The sequence below is a fragment of the Lynx canadensis genome, chromosome D2, assembly GCF_007474595.2.
Source record: "Lynx canadensis isolate LIC74 chromosome D2, mLynCan4.pri.v2, whole genome shotgun sequence".
Taxonomy (NCBI): domain Eukaryota; kingdom Metazoa; phylum Chordata; class Mammalia; order Carnivora; family Felidae; genus Lynx; species Lynx canadensis.
Window position 1 is genome coordinate 48,005,553 of NC_044313.2, and position 15,918 is coordinate 48,021,470.

The 15,918-nt window shown below is 48.5% G+C and overlaps 1 pseudogene; it reads right to left on the minus strand.

The window, feature by feature from the left end:
- Positions 1-15,655: 15,655 nt before the first annotated feature.
- LOC115526916 lies at positions 15,656-15,918 on the minus strand (annotated as a pseudogene).

The window sequence follows — 15,918 nt, forward strand, 5'->3', positions numbered from 1 at the left end:
TGCTGTGAATTGCCTTTTCTATTCAAGTACTTTTTTGTATGTCAGTTTTGTTATTGTTGCACATTTGATTTTACTCTTTTCTAGGTAGACTCTATTATGGAACTGTTCGTACAGTTCAGATATTGAGGCTTTTTTTCCATGGATAAAGAAACGTAGAGGGGCGCCTGGGTGGCTCAGTGGGTTAAGCGTCCGACTTCCGCTCAGGTCATGATCTCACGGTTTGCGAGTTCAAGCCCGGCGTGGGGCTCTGTGCTGACAGCCCAGAGCCTGGAGCCTGCTTCAGATTCTGTCTTCTCTCTCTGCCCCTCCCATGCTCATGTTGTCTGTGTCTCTCAATAATAAACGTTTTAAAAAAAAAGAAAACGTAGAATGCCCTAGTTGCAGGGCATATGCTCCTCGTTACATTTACAGAGCTGCCCGTTTACCTCCATGCACACAGAGTCGTCGGTGGACGTGAGTGTCTCCTTTCACTGTAGGAGTGTTCCCCTTTTGTTTTCATTTATATTTCATTCAGCATCTGATACAGTCTATGCAGTAGGCAAGAGGAATATTTGTGCTCTTTTAAGTGCCAAAAGTATAAACTATAATCTCACTTGCGATATTATCATGGCTTACTGCAAAAAAAGGATCTTAATGAGCACACAGTGTAGGTCATTTTGTGGACCCATAAACTGCATCCCATCGAGGTGAAGTAACTTAACATCACATGGAGAGGCCAGACCTCAGCTGGATCTTGTGTCTCCCCTCCTCTGCAGCCCAGGAGCATAGAAATTAAGCCTGTGAAGCAAAAAATAAACAAATACAGAGACCTGTTGGCTTTGTGTTGCAGCTGTAAAGGTGATAGGGGAGAAACATCCTTGTTGAGTTTGGATGAGAAAGGACCAGAAGCACCTTAATGGAAGCAACCGTGGGAGGCAGACAAACTAACCTGTTTTCTCCTGCCCCTACCCCGAAGATGTTGGGAGCATGTGTAGTTTGGAAGAACAAAAAAGAAAGGACTAATGGAAAAAACTAATGACCTCACCACTTAAATAGTAACAGACCTGTTTATAGTTTCTCCTTATAAACATTCAACTTATTTAGGACTCCATGCAGTCTACGTCTAAACATGTTTTCAAGCCATGGTTTTAAAACAAGTCTTGGGCTTAAGAGGTCCTATTCCAGATGGAGGGTCTTTGGCAAAACAGCTTGCCATCTGCGGGCTGTACGTATTTACACGGAGGGTCTGAAGACACACAAGGACAGTCTGAGCACCTGCCGTTGAGATTAGAGAACCCTGCAATCACGTTTTTATCTTTGCCTGGACCCTTCCTGGAACCTTGTTAATTAAAGCTCTTAGTTTGGCATAAATATCATTGATCTGCCCTTTATTGGCCCAGGCAAAAAGATGCTGGTAGGGCAGCTGAGTAATGTCTGTGTAAGCATAGGAGACACCTGTCCGCAAGGCTCCTTGTCTGCCTCAAATTGGGAATTATGGTTCTCTCTTCATCAAGGTTAGACAAGTGAGAGACTAATTGTCATTTCACATTTCTCTTTATGAGGAAGAACGCTATCCTCTGATTCCACAGCGGATATTTGAAAATCCTATTCAAAATACTGTATTTGTCATTTCTATGACCATTTTAAGATGGCTACTAGGCTTTCTTGATAGGATTGAGTTTACCGATTGCCTCCTTTTTGTTTGTAGTGAGGCATAAAGGTGGCTTAGGGAAAAAGCCTTTGACACCCTAGTACTGTCAGGGAAATGTTCATGTAAGTGTCAGGGGTGAGAGAGTGCATTGTGGGAATGGAGGTCTCAGTCCTTGGATTTCCCACGAGAAGATTCACATGGGGGAACCGCGCTGCAATAAGGACAGCCAGCCAAAGGGAAACAGCGAGCACCAAGCAGTTTCCTAAAACGAAGGTATGCTCTCAAAATGGGAGAGAGAGCCGGCAGCTTCCCCAAGGTGGAACCAGCCCCTAGGTCGTTTTGGGTTTGGATATTATTGGGTCTCTCTGGGCCGGGAGCTGGGACACACAGTGGGGAAGCCTCTAAAGGAGGTTGCTGCCAACAGGATGGGAAACTCCTTCCACAGTAGGGCGATCACTGTCTGGTTTGTAGCCTGATCCGGCCCTTCTCCACGGGCAGGGCTGGACCCAATGCCAGTGCATATATTGAGTGTGGGGGTTACCCTGGGGCCCAGGTGGGAGAGGAGAGCACTTGTCCCTTACCTGTGGCTCTTGATCTGTCAGGCCCAAGGTCTTAGAAGCCTCAAGGTCAGCCTCAAGCTCCCAGGCTTTGTGTAGCTTTTTCTTTCTTTCTTTCTTTTTTAAATCACCATCCTTGCCTCCAGCTCATGTCTCTATTGTTCCCCTTCAGGGGCTGGGGACTGTCTCTGGGAGTTACATTCACTTTTTCTTTGTACCAACAGGTTGCACAAGCCGTTCTTACTAAACAGAACTTAGTTGATAAAAACTGCCACCAAAGCTTTGATGTTGCTATAAAGGAGAGTAATGATAAGATAGGGAGTGTTCCCTAACCCTCAGGCATGTGGGGACCACCCCCGCAAGGCTGGTCATGCCTATGCTACACAGGAATTCATTTTAAGAAATCTTCCTAGGGAAGAATAACTATGAAATGCCCTGCTTGGTTTGTTCGTTATATTTTTTTTCCTCTGATACGTATGAGAATAAAGCACAGTTGTTACCTAACTCACCATGCACATTAATGATGCATTCAGCAAACTGTTAACAATTTAAGGGTATTACACTACGCAGTGATACTGAAGTGTGGCATTTCACCTGGCTCCAGGCACGAGATTTTAGGCCAGTTTGTCACCTTCCTGGACCTCAGTTCCATCAATTTTACATCGCGGCTGGGATGAAAGTAGAATGCTAAACGTAAGTGAAATAATCTAGATAAAGCAACTTCATACACTGTATCGTACGGAACAATAGTTTTACTGGAAGGCTGGTAATCACCAGTGATGCCTCCTGTGCTTGTTAAATGTATCCATGCAGATGGGTCACGTGAAACCTTGCAGAAATGCAGGTTCTGTGTGGGTTACGCGTGTGTAGCCGGGAGGGCGGGCACTCGGTAAGTTAACTGGTCTTGATGTTAAATTGAAATAGTTCCCTTTTTAAGGGGAAATATACTGATCAGTTTAGGAAAATGATTGGGGTAATAAAACGTGAGCTGAGGAACTAGGTACAACTCCCAGAAGAGCAGAAATAGGATATATATCATTGCTTTTATTTGAAAAGTTGTAAGCCTTCAGAAAAGTTACAAGATGAGTATAGAGAACATCCATATACCCTTCACCTCCCAGGTTCACCAGTTTTTAACATTTTGCTGTGTTTGCCTTATCCCTCTCTTTTTGTCCCTCCATATATAATTGTTTCTTTTTTTCCCCCCTGAATCATCTGAGAGTCTTTGTAGACACGACTGCCCTTCACCTTCAGTGCGCATCTCCCAAGAGCGGAAGCGTTGTGTTACATAATTATTACACCCAGGAAATGTAATGTTATCTTCTACACAGTTCAGATTGGAATCTCCCCCCTTGTGCTGATAACATCATTCAGAGCCTTAGGGATGATGGGGGTGGGAGGGTCCCGGATCCCATCCAGAATCACACATACTGTTTAGTTGTCAGCTTTCCTTAGTCTCTTTAACCTAGAAGGTTCTCTGCCTTGTTTGGTTTTGGTTTTTGCCTTTAACGACCGACATTTTTGAAGTGCCCAGGCCCAGGCAATGTTGCAGAATGGCCCCCAATTTTGCCCGCCTTCTCACGATCAGACTGAAATTAAACGTGCTGGGAGGAACACTGCCAGGTCCTTTCCAGTGCATCACAGTGAAAGGTATTTCCCCTCCCTTTGAGTTAATAAGAGATGTGTGGACCGACACTTCAATACCACATGACCACATATTCCCTACCCATTGATGATTATCCATTATGATTATCCATTGGTGATTCTTGCCTCAACCAATTTTTACCATGATGTTTATGAACTGGTGATTTTCCTATTTCCATCATTTCTTCTACATTTATTAGTTGACATTCTGTAAAGAAGAGATTTCCTTGGGACATCTGGGTGGATCAGTTGGTTAAGTGACCGACTTTGGCTGACGTCACGATCTCGCGGTTTGTAGGTTTGAGCCCCGCTTTGGGCTCTGTGCTGACAGCTCGGAGCCTGGAGCCTGCTTTGGATTCTGTGTCTCCTTCTCTCTCTGCCTGTCCCCACTCACACACACTCTCTCTCAAAAATAAATCTTTTTAAAAATTAAAAAGAAAAGACTTCCTTTCTCGTTGCTCTACCCGTTTTCATTTTTTGTTCGTTTAATATTGGGGGTATCACAATGAACTTATGATTTCTTTTAAATTTTATGTATTATAAACCCAGTGTGGGGCACTGGCCTCCATAATGTTTACATTTTGAAGAGCCAGCTCAGGGCCTTCAAGAAAAACTTTGCTGGGTACTAATGTTGTTGAGTGGCACAGTTAGCTTATTTCAAAGTTTATTTTATTTTGAGAGCAAGTGCAAGCAGGAGGAGGGGCAGAGAGAGAGATAGAGAGAGAGAGAATCCCAAGCAGGCTCCACACTGTCAGTACAGAGCCGGATGCGGGGCTTGAACCCACAAACTGTGAGATCGTGACCTGAGTCAAAACCAAGAATTGGATGCTTAAGCGACTGAGCCACCCGGGTGCCCCAACCTTTCTATCTACCCTTACCCATAACAGGTATCATTAATTTTGATTTATCCCTCCTGTGTGTAATTTTGCAAATGCAAACAAATAAATGTTCTTACTTCACCTTTTCCTTAGGTACCAGTTCCTGTGGTAGATAGATGCCCACCATGGCGTAGATTTTCCAGACAAAAATGGGCTGAGGCCCTTTCACAAAACACCTGGCCAAAGATTGGGGGAACCCATCCCCGGGAGAGTGGTATATCGAGCGAAGCACCAGATTTTGTAAAATTTTCCACTTTCTAACCCTCCAGAGTCCTCTAGAATCTCCATGAGCCAGAGCTGTGCCCCTGATATAACCTCAGAAGACCCAAGTTGAACTACCTTACCTTACCTTTCCGGCTACTGGGAAATGAAGCCACCCAAAAAAGACAAGATCTAATCAGGAGAAAGCTCCAGAAGGGGGAATCCTGCAGATACTTTACTTTCCAAGGGAAAAATAACAACATAGCAACCCTCTGAGACAACTGATAAATAATAAGTCACACTGCACCCCTTTGTTACTGTTGTTTCCCCTGAAGAATGAAAGGCGGCCGGTGTAATGGAGTAGGGTCCTTGGCTTTTGAGCCACAGCTCTGTTCACATCGTTACCCCGTACTTATTACCTATGTCACCCTGGGTGAGTTTCATCATGTCTTTGAGTCTCCATGTCTACTCGCCCCTTGTTTTGTTTCCTTTTATCCCCATTTCCTGCCTGCCCCGACTCCCAGGCAACAATTCCAATGTGTTTGCTGGGCATGCATTCTTGCAAAATGTACGTTGTTTTGTGAGCAAGTATCTTTAACGTAAATGAGTGGTATTCTGATATATTAAGACTTAAAGACCAGATCATGTTGCAATATGCCAATTGCTACTAGACTTTGGTCTCCAGAAGGACTTCCAGGACAGTGTGAGTTTGGGAACTTAATCTGATTCTTGTTTAACTTTTGACAATTTGCCAACAAGAGCTGGGTTGCCCACATTCCATTGGAGGGAAGAAAATCTGTATGCTCCTTTGGAGCGGGGGAAAAATCTGTCTCCAATACAACATGAGAGCCAGCTGGAACCTGTCTGTCTGTGAACAAGACAGGTAACAGTAGAAAAAGAAAGTCCAGGTTGGTCAACTAAAAAATCTATCTTAGTTTTGCTCAACTTAGAGAGAATGGCATTAAACTACAGAGGATATGGGATGAAATCATGTTTGTGGCCCTCTTGTAATCAGAAAGCTGGAAGGGACTGCAGAAATGCTCAGATAGACGCCCCCTTCATTTTAGCTTTGGAGAAACTGAGTGCCAGTCATGTCACCACCAAGGTCACACAACCAGTTTGACGGCAGACCTAGGTCCCTGACTCCTCCATATGTCACCAAGCCGTAGGTCAGCGGTGTTGGACGAGACATCCAAAGTACTGTTCCCAACAGCACGCCTCACCTCCCAACTATTTTACAAATGTTATCCAAGAATGATGCACGAAGAGTGAGAATTATCTCCGTCGTTGTTAGCTGCCCTGAACCCCTACATCCCGTGCATGTTATGGGTGCCTGCCTTTGATGCCGTCTCCATAGCAATGTACAAATATTGTAAACACTCCACAGACCTAGGGATTTTCTTGCTATTGGTTAAAGATGCGGCAATAATATGTTGCACATGTATACAGAATAGGGGTATTTATAGCCTTTGCGAAACTTTAACATCTGCGATGTTGGCAAGTTGGCCGGGCTTATGTTCTGGTATTACAGAATATTTCCTAGGAAACCGAAAATAAATACATTATGAAATTTCAGTGTTCCACATGTCACTAGCGTTGTCCTGGTGTCCTGTCGTGCCTATTACAAAACACACGGTTGGCCAGAGACCCGAATTCCTTAAGTAATCCCATGATATCCTTTGAAACTGCAGGAATCTCACAGAATGGCTTCTCTGTTGATAATAATGAGAGCAAACATTAATTGAACTCTCCCTGTGACCCAGGCATTATGCTTAGAGCCTTGCTTGCATTCTTTCCTTGAATCCTCACTAACCTTTGGGAAGTAGGCGCTGCTCCCATTTTCCAGGTTAGAAAACTGAGGTCTGATGCAATTGAGTAGTTCTTTAACAGTCAGAGCCAGTGAGTGGTAGAACCAGGAATCAAGTCCGGATCCCTGTGAGTCCCAAGCCTACGTTTGTAATGGGCATTCATGGCCCATTGGTTCTGGATGACAGACGTAAACCGAATAAAATCATTCCCTGGGATTAATATATTCACAGTGAAATACACTGCTCCATGAAATACATATTCAAAATGGACTCCACCACCTAACTTCTTATATAGATATTATTCCTTCTAGGGGTGCCTGGGTGGCTCAGTCAGTTGAGCGTCCAACTTCGGCTCAGGTCCTGATCTCACAGTTCATGAGTTCGAGCCCCACGTCAGGCTCTGTGCTGACAGTTCAGAGCCTGGAACCTGTCTTGGATTCTGTGTCTCCCTCTCTCTTTGCCTCTCCCCTGCTCACACTCTGTCTCTCTCTCTCCCTCTCAAGAATAAATCAACATTAAAAAAATTTTTTTAAAGAAATTCTTCCAAGTATATTTCAAGCAAGGGATCCATTTGAAATGTCTCTTTGAAATGGCATCTAGTAGGAGAGACATTTCCATCTGAGCATGAGTCTGAGCAAGGGCCAGCTAGCTTGGGAGATAGCCCGAAGCAGGTCAGCTATAACCGTTACAATCCACACTAGGTGGAAACAGGTAGGTAAATGGACCTTGGCCTTCAGGGCCTGTGAGCCAGAGACCAGGCATCTTCATTCAGCAGGATCAAGGTGGAGATTAAGAGGCCACTGAGGGGGGCGCCTGGGTGGCGCGGTCGGTTGAGCGTCCGACTTCGGCTCAGGTCACGATCTCGCGGCCCGTGAGTTCGAGCCCCGCGTCGGGCTCTGTGCTGACCGCTCAGAGCCTGCAGCCTGTTTCAGATTGTGTCTCCCTCTCTCTCTGCCCCTCCCCTGTTCATGCTCTGTCTCTCCCTGTCTCAAAAATAAATAAACGTTGAAAAAAAAAATTAAAAAAATAAAAGAGGCCACTGGGACTAGAGAGGGCTGGGCAACTGAAAGCGTATGCCCAGAAATGGGGCGAAGAGGAACCATTCATGTGATATTGGGGCAGGGTGAGGGGACTGCCTTGCAGAATGTAGCAAGGAGAACTCAGTTCATCATTCAAATGTTCCAAAATAATTCTCGTCCTGGGGCCCACGGATGGATCAGCGAACCTTTAATATAGTCTGGGATCTGAAGAGGCCCAGCGAACACAGCCTGGGGCCTCCAGGAATTGTTCTTTGAGAGGGTGGGGGGCACTGGTGGGCGCAGCACCAAGGCTCTCAGATGCATTCAGGAAAATGGACTTAATAAGATAGGGGGGCAGAGGAGGGTACAGCTGCCATGTAATTAGCCCGGCAATGTTGGACAAAGCATTTCACCTCCTGCACTTGGGTTTCCTCATGAGGCAGTTTAAATTTGATGGTTTATATGTTTCCAGCTTTAAAATTCCTTTAAAATCCCAGAAGCACTAATCACTAGTGCAAGGATTTACTGGGATAAGCATGAGTTCCCCCGTCACTGGCAGTATTCAAGAAGGAGAATAGCCACTTGTCTAACATGGCCCGAGAGAGAATTCCTACATTAGGTAGGAAGTTAAGATTTGACTTTGAATAATAAAAACAATAATAACGATAATAATAATATTAACTATCATTGATTAAGTAGGTAACACGTGCCCAGTACTGTTCTAAGCATTTACACACATCTCATCTAAGGTATGATTAACATTCCCGTTTTGCAGAGGACATTCAGAGCTGAGGCTGACAACATGTTGCTCTGACTCCCCCACGTCCTAACCGCCACCCTTCATTCCACCTTCAGCCTCTGTCACCACCGGGATAGGCATGCCTTGCCCGGCCTGGGTTCCAAGTGCAAGGCGATACGACTGCTCCCACTTGAGCTAGCAGAATGCAGACATCCTTGCCAACAAGGATGCTTTCCCAAGGCATGCTGCCAAGAGCAGGAAGGTGTGGTCATCCGTGCTGAGAACCCCAGTGCTCTGGGCCCCTTTCACCCTCCACCTCCCTTTACAGAGGGAAGACTACTGGCCCAGAAGGGGTGAGCTAACTACCCACACTCACACAGCACATTAAGTGTCAGAGTTGGAAAACAAACCCCCTTGCGTCCCGACTTCCAGGTCGGCGCTTGACGTTGTGTTGTTTTGTTTTTAGCTCAGCCCTGTTATTGTGGTAGCTCACGTCCGTCCGTCCCTGACAGTCCCCCGGTTTTGATTTCTGACTAGACGCATTTTCGCATGAAGGCACATGGATCAAACACAACTGATTGGAGATTCACAAGGCTGGTAATTATTTAAAGTCCTGTCTGTTCTAAAAATCCGAATCTAATCTCACCCCCATACGACCAAATTTACCTCGTACTGATCCTGAATCAGCATTTCTGCTTTTAAGCACACGTCTTCACTAACATTGACCCCGAATTACATATTCCTGCCTACTGTATTTTGCCCAAGTCCTCAGCCCGCTAGAATTGCCCCCCCCCCCCAAAACGCCCTCGGCTTATCTGCCAGGGCTGTGAGTTCCTGCTCACGTGCACCCCCGAGGGAACTGCAGTCCCTGGAACACTTAGTTTACAAACTAAATTTATGCCTCAGTCAGAGACATGTGACCCCACTCTGCGTTAGAATCCCCCACTCTTCTACCCTTTCAGTCCTAGGGAACTGAGGTAAAAGCAGAATTGTTCCAGGGCAAAGATATTTGCCTGTACCTTCTTTTTCCTTCCCTCCCTCCCTTCCTCCCTCCTTTCCTCCCTCCTTCCCTCCCTCCTTCCCTCCTTCCCTTCTTTCCTTCCTTCCTTCCTTCCTTCCTTCCTTCCTCCCTCCCTCCCTCCCTCCCTTCCTCCCTCCTTTCCTCCCCTCCCTCCCTCCCTCCCTTCCTTCCCCCTCCTTCCCTTCCTTCCTTCCTTCCTTCCTCCCTTCCTTTCTCCCTCCCTTCCTCCTCCCTTCCTCCCTTCCTCCTCCTTTCCTCCCTCCCTCCCTCCCTCCCTTCCTTCCTCCCTTCCTCCCTTCCTCTCTTCCTTCCCCCTTCCTTTCTCTCCTCCCTCCCTTCCTCCCTCCTTTCCTCCCTCCCTCCCTCCCTCCCTTTCTCCCCTCTCTTCCTCCCTTCCTCCCTTTCTCCCTCTCTTCCTCCTTCCTCTCTTCCTTCCTCCCTTCCTCCCTTCCTCCCTCCCTTCCTTCCTCCTCCCTTCCTCCCTCCCTTCCTTCTCCCCCTCCCTCCCTTCCTCCCTTCCTCCCTCCCCTCCTTCCCTCCTTCCCGCCTTCCCTTCCTTTCCTCCCTTCCTCCTTCTCCCTCCCTTCCTCCCTCCCCTCCCTTCCTCCCCTTCCTCCTTCCTTCCTCCCCCCCTCCCCCTTCCTCCCTCCCTTCCTCCCTTCCTTCCTCCCTTCCTTTCTCCCTCCCTTCCTCCCTTCCTTCCTCCCTTCCTTCCTCCCTTCCTCCCCTTCCTCCCTTCCTTCCTCCCTCCCTCCTTCCTCCCGCCCTTCCTTCCTCCCTCCCTTCCTCCCTTCCTTCCTTCCTCCCTTCCTTTCTCCCTCCCCCCTCCCTTCCTCCCTCCCTGCCTCCCTTCCTCCCTTCCTCCCTTCCTCCCTTCCTTCCTCCCTTCCTTTCCCCTCCCTCCTCCCTTCCTCCTCCCTCCCTCCCTTCCTCCCTTCCTTCCTTCCTTCCTCCCTTCCTCCCCCGCCTCCCTTCCTCCTCCCTCCCTTCCTCCTTCCTCCCTTCCTTCCTCCCTTCCTTTCTCCCTCCCTTTCCCTCTCCCTTCCTTTCTCCCTTCCTCCTCCCTTTCCTCCCTTCCTCCCTTCCTTCCTCCCTCCCTCCCTTCCTCCCTTCCTTCCTCCCTCCCTTCCTCCCTTCCTTCCTTCCTTCCTCCCTTCCTCCCTCCCTCCCTTCCTCCCTCCCTTCCTCCCTTCCTCCCTTCCTTCCTCCCTTCTTTCTCCCTCCCTTCCTCCCTTCCTTCCTCCCTTCCTTTCTCCCTCCCTGCCTCCCTTCCTTTCCTCCCCCGCCGCCCCCTCCCTCCTCCCCCTCCTGTTCCTCCCTCCCGCCCCCCTCCCTCCCCCTCCTCCTCCCCCTCCTCGTCCCCTCCCCTCCCTTTCCTCCCTCCCTTCCTTTCTCCCTCCCTTCCTCCCTCCCTCCCTTCCTCCCTCCCTTCCTCCCTTCCTCTCTTCCTTCCTCCCTTCCTTTCTCCCTCCCTCCCTTCCTCCCTCCTTTCCTCCCTCCCTCCTCCCCTCCCTCCCTCCCTCCCTCCCTTCCTCCCCTCCTTCCTGCCTCCCTTCCTCCCTTCCTTCCTCCCTTCCTTTCTCCCTCCCTCCTCCCTTCCCCCTCCCTTCCTCCCTTCCTTCCTTCCTTCCTCCCTTCCTCCCTCCCTCCCTCCCTCCCTCCCTTCCTCCCTCCCTTCCTCCCTTCCTCCCTTCCTTCCTCCCTTCCTTTCTCCCCTCCCTTCCTCCCTTCCTTTCTCCCTCCTTCCTCCCTTCCTCCCTTCCTCCCTTCCTTCCTCCCTCCCTCCTTCCTCCTCCCTTCCTCCTCCTCCTTCCTCCCTTCCTTCCTTCCTTCCTCCCTTCCTCCCTCCCTCCCTTTCTCCTCCCTTCCTTCCTCCTCCCTTCCTCCCTTCCTTCCTTCCTTCCTCCCTTCCTCCCCCTCCCTCTCCTCCCTCCCTTCCTCCTCCCCCTTCCTTCCCTCCCTTCCTTTCTCCCTCCCTTCCTCCCTTCCTTCCTCCCTTCCTTCCTCCCTTCCTTCCTCCCTTCTCCCTTCCTTCCTCCCTCCCTTCCTCCTTCTTCCTTCCTCCCTTCCTTTCTTTCTCCCTCCCTCCCTCCCTTCCTCCCTCCCTTCCTCCCTTCCTCCCTCCTCCCTTCCTTCCTCCCGTCCTTTCTTCCCTCCCTTCCTCCCTTCCTTCCTCCCTTCCCCTTCCTCCCTTCCTTCCTCCCTCCCTCCCTCCTCCTCCCTTCCTTCCTGCCCGTCCCTTCCTCCCTTCCTTCCTTCCTCCCTTCCTTTCTCTCCCCCTCCCTTCTCCTTCCTTCCCCCTCCTCCCTCCCCCTCCCTTCCTCCCCTTCCTTCCTCCCTCCTTCCTCCCTTCCTCCCCCTTCCTTCCTCCCCTCCCTCCCCCTCCTCCTTCTCCTTCCTCCTCCCTTCCTCCCTCCCCCCCTCCCGGCCCTCCCTCCGCCCCCTCCCTCCGCCCCTCCTCCCTCCTCCCTTCCTCCCGCCTCCCTTCCTCTCCTTCCTCCCTCCTCCTCCTTCTTTTCCTTCTTCCCCCTTCCTTCCTCCCCCCTTCCTTCCTCCCCCCTTCCTCCTTCCTTCCTTCCTCCTTCCTTTCTCCCTCCCTTCCTCCCTTCCTTCCTCCCTTCTCCCTTCCTTCCTCCCTCCTCCCTTCCTTCCTCCCTCCCTCCCTTCCTCCCTCCCTCCTTCCCTTCCTCCCTCCTCCCTTCCTTCCTTCCTTCCTTCCTTCTTTCCTTCCTTCCTTCCTTTCCTTCCCTGTTCTCTTCCTTCGTTCCGTGGTTTCCACATTTTCGGTGGCAAATTCTTACATATTCAGTATGATTTAAAGGGTGGCCGAGGACTGTTATAACTTTAGGTCCATGCTGGCGTGAGGACCAGCCCCTTAGCAAGGGGTCCTTCTGATGGGGTTCTTGTGGCCAAACGGCCCTAAGAAAGAATTCTTGGAGACATCTTTGGTGCAAATAAGGTGATTTAGTAAAGCACAGGGACAGGGACCCGCGGGCAAGAAAGAGCTGCACTGGGGTTGTCCTGGGGCCCTCAGTGATTGACATATACTCTTAAGTTAGTGGGGGTTAGGGACAGCGTTAAGTCCTAAGGAATTTGAAAGCAGGTTTTCAGGCCCTTGAGGGGTAGCTACTGTCTACATAGATAAGATTACTTTTAGTCTTTAATGAAACAAAAACCTTAAGGAAGTAAGGCAGCCCTGAGTTCCTTGAGCAAGGTCACGCTCTGCAGGTTTTAGGTGTCAATCAGTGGGCTGCAGGCTTTAAGGAGATTTAATTTAAGCTACATTTCTCTCACCTTTGTTTCCTCACCACTTCCACAGCCTGGAGCACTGTTTACAGTCAGGAGCAGGCTTTGGAGTCCAGTGTGACCTTGGGCAGGCTTCTTATCCATTCTCAATCCATTTCTAAAATGGGGGTGATGACAGGACTCCCTCACAGGACATGTTTGCTGAAGGGGGAATTAGTGGGTCTGGGCCTCTGCACCCTGGTCTCTGTCACCTGCTACAGGTCCTACTTCACCCTCAGATGCAGAGACTGTTGTCAGCATCAGCCCCAGGAGGCGTCATGGCCGCCTTCACCAGCCCATCACACTCAGGAACTGTGCCCAATGCCACAGAACTAGGGCCCAAAGCCCTGTTTTCCATTGCTGACTGGACAAGGGAACTCTCAGAGTTTAGGGAGGCAGGGCCCAGCCCCTCCTGTGCCCTCCCATAAGGCTCAGTGCATTTTCTACAGTCTCCCGGGCTGGGCCTCCTCTGCTCCCCTCTTCTCCTTCCCGCCCTGCTTCCTCAACTGCTCCCTGCCCCCACACATTGCTGCTAACCCACTGGCTGGCCTTTGAGCAAGGCCCTTTCTCGGGGCCTCAGTTTCCTTTTCTGGAGAAAGATGAGCTTGACTGCAGCAGGGGTTGTTTCTACTGCTATTACAAATGTATCGCATGCTTGTAGTGAAACGTGGGATCGATCAACAACGTGCCGTCGGCCACATAGAGCTCCCAGGCATGCGAGGACCTCACTTTCATCCCAGTTTCTGCGTTGAAGAGATTCCACTCTCACCAGTTGAATGTCAGGTTCGTTTTCTAGGTATCAGCAATGGGTGTATGAATAGGCATGCGTGAAAGAGAGTATGATACATACGCACACGCACTCATTCACACACTTTGTTCAGGAATGGGACTGTATCATGAATGCTCTTCTGAAACTTGCTTTCTCTTTTCAACACTAAGTCTTGGAGGTAATTCCATTCTGGCATACGTAGATGGAGTTCCTTCATTGTAACATCTCCTCAGTATACTGTCTGCCATTTTTGTACATTCGATTCATTACCTATGGACTAGATTCTTGAAAGTGGAATTGCAGAACCAAGGGCATGTACATGTAACGTTGTTGTAGATGTGGGCAGATGGCCCTCCACAAAGGCTGTACAAATTTATGTTCCCACCAGCAGAATATGAGGCTAACATCAGAGAAAGTGGGAGCCATCGGGAGAACCAAATCTGAGGTGATGGGTCAGTATGAGGCCCATCTGAGCTTGAAAGAATGAGGCTTCAGCCCAGAGGATCGGGAGAAAGGTTACTTCCATCGGACTGAGGATGGGCAGGATAGTAGCATCCTCAGGGCGGCTCCCAGTGACTTAGGATTGATTGCTTCAGAACCCAAGGCTGGAAGATGCTTCATGCCGTTGAGAAGGGAGAACAAAAACCTTTATCTCAATTCTGTGGCAGAGGGATCACAGCCTTTGGTTCTCCATCTCTTTTGGATCATGGACCCCTTTCAGGATTTGACAAAAGCATGGGACCTGTGCCCTGAGTACGCACACATACTCAGACAAATGTGCACATGCAACTTTGCATATAGTTTCCAGGAGCTAATCCCAAATCTCAATGTACACGAGACATCACACAGAAAGCCCAAATTGGCCTTCTGGAAGGTAAGATACGATGCAGAGTCCCAAGCTATTCCAATCCTCTCAAACAAGGCCATCGTAACCTGCTAGTGCCAGCTGTCCCGCCGCTGATCACAGGCCCATCAGTGAGCCCATCTGAGATCAGTGGAGACCAGCAGAAGGACCACGTAGCAGAGCCCAGTCCAAATTGGTAACCTGCAGAATCATGAGCTAAAGAATGACTGATGTTTAAACCATCAAGTTCGGGGATGGGTTGTTATACGGCAAAAGCTAACGGATACGATCTCCATGAAGAACACTTGGGAATGCTATTGGGAGCCTCAAAAGAGGAGTAGAACAAGTGGGAAGATGTTCTATGTTCTTGAGCGGGAAGAATCACGTTCATGGAGATGTCGATTTGCCCTAAATTATTCTATAAATTAAATAAGCTGCAAAGGAAACACAAACGGGATCTTTTTATAATCAGAAGAGCTGATCCTAAAGTTCCCATAAAAAAAAGAAAGGGTCAAGAAGAGTCGGGGGGAAAATCTGGAAAAGAAGACGGAGAGGACCTATCCCTCTCAGACAGCACAACACATTACAAAGCTTCAGTAATGAAAGCGGGCTCATGAATACAGCACAATATTAGATAAGCAGAATAGGAAGCCCAGAAACAGATCTAAGTATATAGGAGTTTGGTATATGCTGAAGGCAACTTTTTAAATCAGTAAAGGAAACAAACAAGTATTGTGCAACTAATGTCGCTGGGGAAAGTAGATAGCCATCTGAAAACATATAAAATTAGGTAGGCACATTTACTTCGAGATTCAAATTAAAAAAAAAAAAGAAGTCATATTAGAAACAAGAATCTATTTTTTTTAATAAAAACAATCCCACAACATTTGCTGTCATCTGATAACAACGTAAAGGTAGTCAAAACAATTATGAACAAGTGTTTCAGAACTACAGCGAAGGACACCTAAAAAAACAAAGTATATTGGGGTGCCTGGGTGGCTCAGTCGGTTGAGCGTCCGACTTCAGCTCAGGCCATGATCTCGCGGTCCATGGGTTCAAGCCCCATGTCGGGCTCTGGGCTGATGGCTCAGAGCCTGGAGCCTGCTTCCGATTCTGTGTCTCTCTCTCTCTCTGACCCTCCCCCGTTCATGCTCTGTCTCTCTCTGTCTCAAAAATAAATAAATGTTAAAAAAAAAATTTTTTTTTAAAAACACAAAGTATATTTGCCTTCTCAAGAATTTCTCACTTCACCGATCATTTCTAGTTGGAGATACTTTGGAACAGGGTAATAGTATCTCTTTTTAGCATGATCCGACCCAGTTGGTTTCTCGACTTTGTTTTAGAATGAGTCTGCATTATTTAACACAAAGTTCATACACTCATCAAAACCAATGATACGGCCCTCTCTCCGAATTTACTTGCTCATAAGGCCACACCTGAATCCAAGATATATTTTGCAAGTATCTGAAGATGAGGTTGATGGGCTCTACCATTACCCTGTACATTTTGTGACCCCGGGCCAT